The sequence below is a fragment of the Gavialis gangeticus genome, unplaced genomic scaffold, assembly GCF_001723915.1.
Source record: "Gavialis gangeticus isolate Ggan-Ray unplaced genomic scaffold, GavGan_comp1, whole genome shotgun sequence".
Lineage (NCBI taxonomy): Eukaryota > Metazoa > Chordata > Crocodylia > Gavialidae > Gavialis > Gavialis gangeticus.
In genome coordinates this window covers 42,361,252-42,369,325 of record NW_017728998.1, presented here as the reverse complement: position 1 = coordinate 42,369,325, position 8,074 = coordinate 42,361,252, and the positions used below count along the sequence as shown (strand labels likewise).

The 8,074-nt window shown below is 44.2% G+C and overlaps 1 protein-coding gene across 1 annotated transcript in view; it reads left to right on the top strand.

Moving 5' to 3' along the window:
• Positions 1-8,074, top strand: part of GNAO1 (G protein subunit alpha o1) — a 399,516-nt gene that overhangs the window by 190,140 nt on the left and 201,302 nt on the right. The gene's annotated exons all lie outside the window — the stretch shown is intronic.

Below are 8,074 nucleotides of genomic sequence, written 5' to 3'. Positions count from 1 at the left end.
TTGGGGGGGGGGGGGCAACGTGCTCCCCAGTGGACCTGGAAGTGGACTGAGGTACTTTTGGTTCACTTCCAGGTTCACCGCCGAGCACATGGAGAGCTCCCCCACACTCCTGTGGGACACTCCACGCGCTGCAGCATCGCAGTGTTCACGAGCCACATTGGTACTTCAAGTTATGTAGAAAAAACATCTAAAGCTGTGTCTACATCCGAATTGCTGATTCTCCGAATCAGCATCGAATATTCATATTTGGATTCAGCTGAATCGAATCAGGGACTGTGATCCAAATCAAAGAATTGAATCACTGTGTCCGATTCAGGCTGAATCAGAATTGAATAGGGCCTGGTTCACACACCCCTACTTTCTAGCTTGTGTGTTTTCCTGTACCTGCTATAAGCCTTGATTCAGCAAAGCACTTGGGCATGTGCTTCGGTTGCATGGGATGCAGTAGGGTAAAATACATGGCTGGAAGCAAGCAAGCAAGCAAAGTTAGTGCACAAAGTCCTGAAGTGCTTCATTAGGTCATGAACAAGGTGCTTGGTCTATGGCAGAAATTTCAGGCCAAAAAACAGCTTACTTATAAAGTTAATTTTGCAAAAGTTGCCTTTTTTAAAATGTAAATTTTGTGGTGGTCGCTGAGCTCTGAAGGAAGTCATTTGCCTCATGAATTTCCTTTGTGCTAGGTCTCATCAACTCCCTTGTTGCTCTATGTCATAGTTTTTGCTCCTGTCATGTTCCCAGCCAGGAGACAAGCCAGCCATAGACTCCAGACTGAGAGCACCTGTAGAAACAACCAAAGCAGGAACTGCTGTGCCACTGCTGCCCCCTGCCCTCCAAAATAGTGGAGGTAGAATGCCACTTGGCTTGGTGGGCAAGTTTCTTTTGGTAGATGTGATGTCTTTTGTTAGACCAACTTAATGGTTGGAACCATCACACTGTTTGCTCTACTTGTGTTCTACCCCCAACTGTTTAGATCAGTGGTTCTCAGCCTCGTTAGATTCAAGGCACACCTTGAAAAACACTGGCTCTTAGCTTTCATTTGTTTCTTGACTACAGAAAAATAACAGAGTAATACCATTGAAAGAACTCAGAAAGATTACAGCAGATTAGGATGTTTTTGATACTCGGGATCCCTATTTGAAATCTCTGGGTTTATCTTAATCATGTATAGGTGTTTGCACACCTAACAGAAGGCTCTCAGTACCCCAGGGTGCCATAACATCCCACTTTCCAGTCTAAGGCAGTGGTTCTGAAATCTAAACTTTGCACAATGGGATTCCAGTCATGAGCCTTTGTAATGGAGCTTATGTAATGGACATGATTAGGTGAAGTCCAGTTTTAGGGGCCTGCTGAGTTTTCTTTCACCGTGGGTGCATACGGAAGAGACTGATGGGAACCTTGATCATGCTGTAACTTTTTGCACTTTACATAAAACACTTAAAAACTTACACCATCATGGAAACTAACAGGCGTTCAGTATTTGACGGTGGGGGCTGAGTGCCTCCATGCAGTGGTCGAAGCCAGGGGGCAAGGAGCTCTGAAGCCTTGTGTGGAAGCCAGCAAGCCCAATTGCTACCCAGCTGCTCCCCCACCCCCACCTTCCAGCTGGCTGCAAAGAGCCAGTCAGGATTCATTCTCTTGAGGGGAGCGGCGGGGGGGCAGTGTGAGGGCAGCTCAGGGACTGTGCCCTCTACACCAGGCACCTTCTCCCACTGGGAGGGGGCCTCTTGGGACACCTCCACCCCCAGTTGCTGCCCTGCTGCTCCCCCTCCCCCACCTGCTGGCTGGCTGCACAGGGAGGAGACTCTGTGCCTCCTCCCTGTGGCAGACCAGGGGCATGACACATAACCCTTGTAGCGAACTGTATACAGGTTCCCTAAGGCACTCTAATTTAGAGCTCCTTCATTTACTCCCTGATTTAACAAGTGTTACATTGTCATATAATTGGCCATTTTAAAAGCTTTCTGCAATCGTGTACATATGTTATGACATGGCTGTAGAGCGCTGTCAGGGGCAAGTCATGTGAAAAATGTCACTTCTGTCTGTGTCCCTTGTGAAAAAATCAAACCACCTCAATGGTGCATCAAGCCAAGCATCCAAAAGCTCTAGTCACCTCTGAAAACTCTTCCTTTTGTTGATAGCCAGGATTTACCATTATCTATCTCTTATCAATATTGTCTTTTTCAACTTTGCAAATGTCGGTTTCTTCACGGATTTGTCTTTAAGGGATTGAAGATAATGTTTTAATGAGGGGAAACTACGTTCCCAAACACTCTCTATTATGGAACTACTGTCTGCTTCACTCTGCAAGATTTATTATTAAAATAAAGAGCTGCCACCATGAGTTTGTGAAAAGGTACAATCAGAACTAAAAAGGATAGAAGATTGTGACATTAACACAAGATTGATAATGAGAGTACTATACTGTAACTAGTCACCACTAAAAAAACATACTAGCAGTGCTTTTGTCATCTAGCAGTGACTAGATGAGTCACATACTCATCCTGGAGTCCACTGGAAAATAATGAATCTGAGCCATGATAAAAGATATAAATAGCAAGCCAGGGAAAAGGGGGAAGCATAATGTGATCGATTGCTAGTTTTTAAGTCAGTTTCAAGAGGGACCAAACCCAATGCCCATTGCAGTCAATGGGAATTTTTCCATAAACTGGAATGGGCTTTGGATTTGAACAAAGATTTTTTTGGCGTCTGTGGAAAGGCATAATGCACATCCTGGTGGTTTTCTCTGGGCCAGGATTGTTTCAGGAGGAATAAGATATGTGGTAACTTGGTCTGGCACACAAATATGCTTACAAGTTATCATAAGACAACTCAGGCACAGGTTATACTCTAGGACAGTGTTTCTCACCCTTTTTAGACTTGAGGCACCCCTCCAAAACTTTTCTGAATTTTGCAGCACCCCATTTCAAAAACTAAATTTCACTCATTTTTTAGACTATGGAAAAATACTAGAGTAATTCTTCTGTTGCAAAAAAATCTCAGAAAGACCACAACAGGCCAGCATGTTTTTGACACTATGGATTCCTATTTGAAATCTCTGGGTTTACCTTATGAATCATGTATAGGTGTTTGAACCCCTAACAGTGATAACATTATGTGGTACCCCACAGCACTCCTAAAAGGATCATGCAGTATCCCAAGGTCCTGCAGCTCCCTGGTTGAGAATCATCACTTGAGGATAATGTTACCCATTTCCTACAGAAGTACCTGCTGGTGTAGAGGAAAGCGCCAGTCACACTCCCTCCACATCACTCATTTTGGTTCAGTAAAGCTGTCCCAGAAGCTCTGATTCTCTGGTTCTTCCAAAACACAATCTTGCCCTTAAAACACCTTCTTCCTATCTGAAAGCCTTAAGATTCTATTGGTTACAAAAGGTCAGACAGAGTATATGAGAAATAGCTCCAGATTCAGGTCCCTGTGTCAGAGACTGTATCAGCACAACAGTAAGAGCCACTGACAAGACTTGGTCCAATAGATTCACGCACATGTCTAAGCCACACTAGGTGCTGCAGAAGCTCAGATGCCTCTTGGAAGGACTTCTAACTAATATGGAGCTAATTGGATGTAGGTCATAACTACAAGAGAGAGAAGATATTTGGATTCAATATACAAGGTGTTGAACTATAACTGAGGCTATCAGAGCCAAGTAGGCTGCAGCTACCTCCTCCCTTAATGCCGCGCTTCCCTACAGTGAGACACAGGCACCACATCTAGGCATGTTTAGGCTGTCTCAGAATACTATGTAACACATTCTTCACAGAAAGGGGGAGCGACTCTCAGAGGTCTGCCCTCATAACACTTTGGTTCAGCAAGGGCAGCTGTTATGAAACAGTATTAATTCCAAGGCAGGTTGTGGAAGCTTAGAATTGCATTCACTTCAGAAACCACAGCAGACCTCACCTAATAGTGTTTAAATTACATTATACATTTCTCTTACAAAATATCCTGATTCAGTGCTTAAGGCTCTGGCCTTTTATCTCCTAGGAGCACAGGATGGATTTGCCTGCTGGGGCCAAATGTTTGAAATAAAGAAACATCACACTATTTTTCCTTAATTCAAGTGCCTCAATATTTCCTACAAAGCAAGATTTTACAGAACCTGCCAAACCCAACAGCTAGGGACAGACATTACACATAAACCAGTTTAAGTGATCAGAAACTGGTTTAAACGTGTAACAGAACAGATGTTCAATACACATAAACCAGTTTCAAAATGGCTGAAGTCAGTCTGAGATAAACCTAGTTGAATGTAGTATCAGACTTAAATGATTTGGCTCAAATTGGTTTACGCAATGTCTGTCCAAGACCCCTTGTTGGTTTAAGATAAACCAGATTCCCACAGCATCCTAGCATGCTCTCTGGGCTGGGCACTGCTCTCTGTTCCACAGCAGGGCTGACCCCACCCCTCCACTCCCTGGCTGGAGTTCTGGCAGAGCCCCCCTCACTGCTTGCTGGACAAGCAGGGATCCCCCCCACTCCCTCCCTCCCTCTCAGCACAGACCCTAGGCATGTGGTATGCTAACTAATGCTGAGAGGTGTCTCTGTGCATGAGTGTCTCCAATTTCACTAGGACAGGCAGACAGAACAGTGTCCACCTAGGGCTTTTTGGAGCTAATCAAAAGGTCAGCTGTTAAGTTGTTTAAAGAGAGTTTGAACTAATGGCTATTTTTTGCTGATGAGGTCATAAACACTGTTACCAGCCCCCTGCTGGCCTGCTCACCTGTCAGTTTGCTGCAAACAGTATAAAGAAGCAGGGAGAGGGAGACTGAAATGCTCCATATCATCAGCAGGTGCATGCACTGCACACATACCCCCCTTGCCTCAGAGTGCTAGCAGGGGGCTGGGGTCTAGCAACACTCCCACCCCTTGAGCAGGCAGCAGGGAAAAGCCTGGGATGGTTCAGGCAGACCTCCCTAATCAGAGCATCCTACCAGGGCCTGAATGAGATCCAGAGAGGATAGGCAGCCTACATCCAAATGGCTATCACTCCTCAGCAGAGCTATTGCACAATAATAACCATTTACACTATGGGATTGCTTTTCATTTCAAGACCTCAGCATGATTTGCAAGTCTCTCAGTCCTCTTGCAATGCAGAAATATTTTGTAGGTATTTTACAAATTGGGAAGAGGGGACATGCAGGTTAAGCATTCAGAGAAGAAGCACCCCAAACTGGTGCATACTCTTGAAAATGTGGGTGTAAAGGGTGTGCTAAATACCATGCTGAAAGTCACTCAGTCAGGAGAGCCAGGACTAGAACCCAGGCATCCTGAATCACAACCACTCTTTGTTGGCTAGGCAAACACTCCATGTCAACAAGCTTGCCACTGAAATGAGTAGATGACAATATGTTGGTAGTTAATTAGTATTTAAATGTTTTCATCACAGTTTCCTGGTTTATTATTTAAACATTTGTCAGGTGTCCCCATTAGCCTTGAGTTGGGATTGCTGATCAATGTAGGAGCAAACTGCATGACTCAGAGGCTGATAAGGAAATGCTGGGCCTTTTGCTTGTAGGCGACTTGTTTGCATCAAGCCTAGGGTTGGGGGTATCAAACTGACATTACTATTTGAGGATTACCAATAACCTTCCAATAATTCTTCTATGTCCCATAATAAATCAAGGAGTTTATTCTTTTTTCCTGTGGGCAAATAGCCTCATCACAGAACCGTGAGAAATTGTGCTAATTGGGTTTTACAGGCAGTTTCAGCAAGAAGGGCCATCTCTTACTCTCCCCACAGCAGTCTCTCCAGGTAAAGAGTGGTCTAGCAATGTGATAAAGGCTTACCCCACTCCATCAATAAAACACAGGCCTTTGGTTTCCATGGATGTCAATCTGGCATTTTCCACTAGAACAGAAAATCACAGGGTATCCTAAGCCAGCCATCATCGAGTTTGAAGTTATTGACAAAGGCTCAAATCAATTATAGGAAAGTACAACATTTGAACACACAGACACACACAAACTCTGCAAACATTTATCTCTTTATCAGACACTTTGTTGTTATGAACCCTTGATAGGAAAGCAGTTAGAAGCTTTCATGTGATACGTGATCCAGTCAAAATCCATTACCATAGCTGCTTTATAAATTCCCTTTCCCCACTCCCTTTGTTTCCCAACCACAAATTGCTAAGGCTGATGTCTCATCTTCTTCTTGTATGTCAGCTTTAGGGTATAAGCATGCAAACAACTTAGAGAAGAAAAAGGAGTAGTAGGGCTTTATTGCACATCAGCAACCACCTGTGCTGGTTCTGCTTTGCCTCTATCATCAGCTACACCAAACCAAGCATGTAAAGATCTACAGTCCTCTCCTGCTAGCTGATCAGCAAGACAAAGCAAAACTTCCCATACTGCTTATTGTGATGCCTCTACTTGTCTTGCAACCTTTTTCAGCAGCTAGTCAGCAGCATTGAGGTGTCACTTAAAATGATTTGTTTGGGATCTCCCAAAATGTCTTACTGTTGAAAAGAGAGGAAGAGGGAGAACCTTGAACGTTTCCAGGGCTCAGTAGATTTCATCTAGAAACAGATAGTTCTCAGTTTTCCACCTAGGCCTACCTTATATGTATTGATTATCTTTGCTTCAAGAAGTTTTGGGGCTGTTTCCTGTAGCATGCAGTTCATTCACCCAACAGCAAATGCAGATGCAGATCACTACAAACCACTCTGATTTGTAAATCTGCCTGTCATTAGATTAATTTATTTTCATCTGTTCTGGGAAACGTGTGAAAATGCTGCTGAGTCACTGCTTATATGAATGTCTCCAGATGTGAAATGAAAATGCTTTACAGGCCATCCCTAATCGCTTATAAATGATTTTCATTAAAAGACCTGAAATTAATGTCCTGAGAGGAGGCCTCCTGTCTATTATTTAATATTCATATAAAGCTTATAGTGTGTGAACTTTGGGCCTTGTTACACATTACACAGCGAGCCACACAAATGTTGATTAATGTAATGCTAGCTCAAGTTTGGAACAATTACATATTCAAGCCAGCAGGTGCATGGAGAACTGAAAGGTAAGAGTACCTTCCCCTGCAGCTTCCTCCTGCCCTTCAGGGCTCCCAGCCACCCCACTGCCCTGCTTGCTTGTGGCTGCCCTGTTACCAGATTTGCCCACTACTTTGGGGTGTGCTCGTTTATTAGGGCTAGGATCTTGGTAATTCTATTAATGTGCTGCTTGTGTTACTGGTGTTTCTATATGGAGCTGTATCTCTCCCCCTGCAAGCCCTCACCCCCAATGGAGCTATCTTGCAGGACTCAGTTCAGTGGGGCTGGGTTCCTCCAGTCCCCAAATCAGTCATGCACACAAACACACACAGATTAACATGACATGCCTGACCTGGCCGGGTTGATCAGCATGGACAGGCTGACACCCTCATATGCCAAGAATCAGTCCATCAGAGCAACAATAACCACAGTCAGACACAAGCACACAGTTAAACAGAATACGTCTGAATCCGGCTGGGTGTCCAGATGACACCCTCATGGGCCAGCATTCAGTTCATTAGGGCACGTCTGAGCCAAACTGAAACACATAAGGGGATCAGCTTGTACAGGCTGATTGACCCAAACTCAGCACGTCCCAATCTTTTAGCCTCTTGATGAGCAGACCCCACAGTATTTTTGGGCTACACAGGGATCTTTAGCTTAGGTAAAAGGAGCGTTGCTGCAGAGCAAGTGGGGGAAAGAGAAGGAGGAAAAATATACCCAATTAGCACCAGTTTGACTATAAAAGTTATTTATTGCTAAGTAGATGAAATATGTAATGACAATAGTAGTAATAGACATGCAAAGGAAAAACAAATACAAACAGTTACAGTATACCCTGGTTTCACTAAGTATTTGGGGAAACTTAGCTCAAGCTTAACTAATACAGTTCAAGTTCAGAAATCTATGCTTAGAGAGAGAGAAGAGAAAAGAGAGAGCTGGGATCTCACCAGTCCAAGGCACTCGGGTTGCAAAGCTGACGGGTCAAAGTTCTCAGCACGATCCTTGAAGGGAGATGATCTTCCTCCTGCAGCCTCTCAAGAAGAAAGCGGGTGATGTCAGCACAC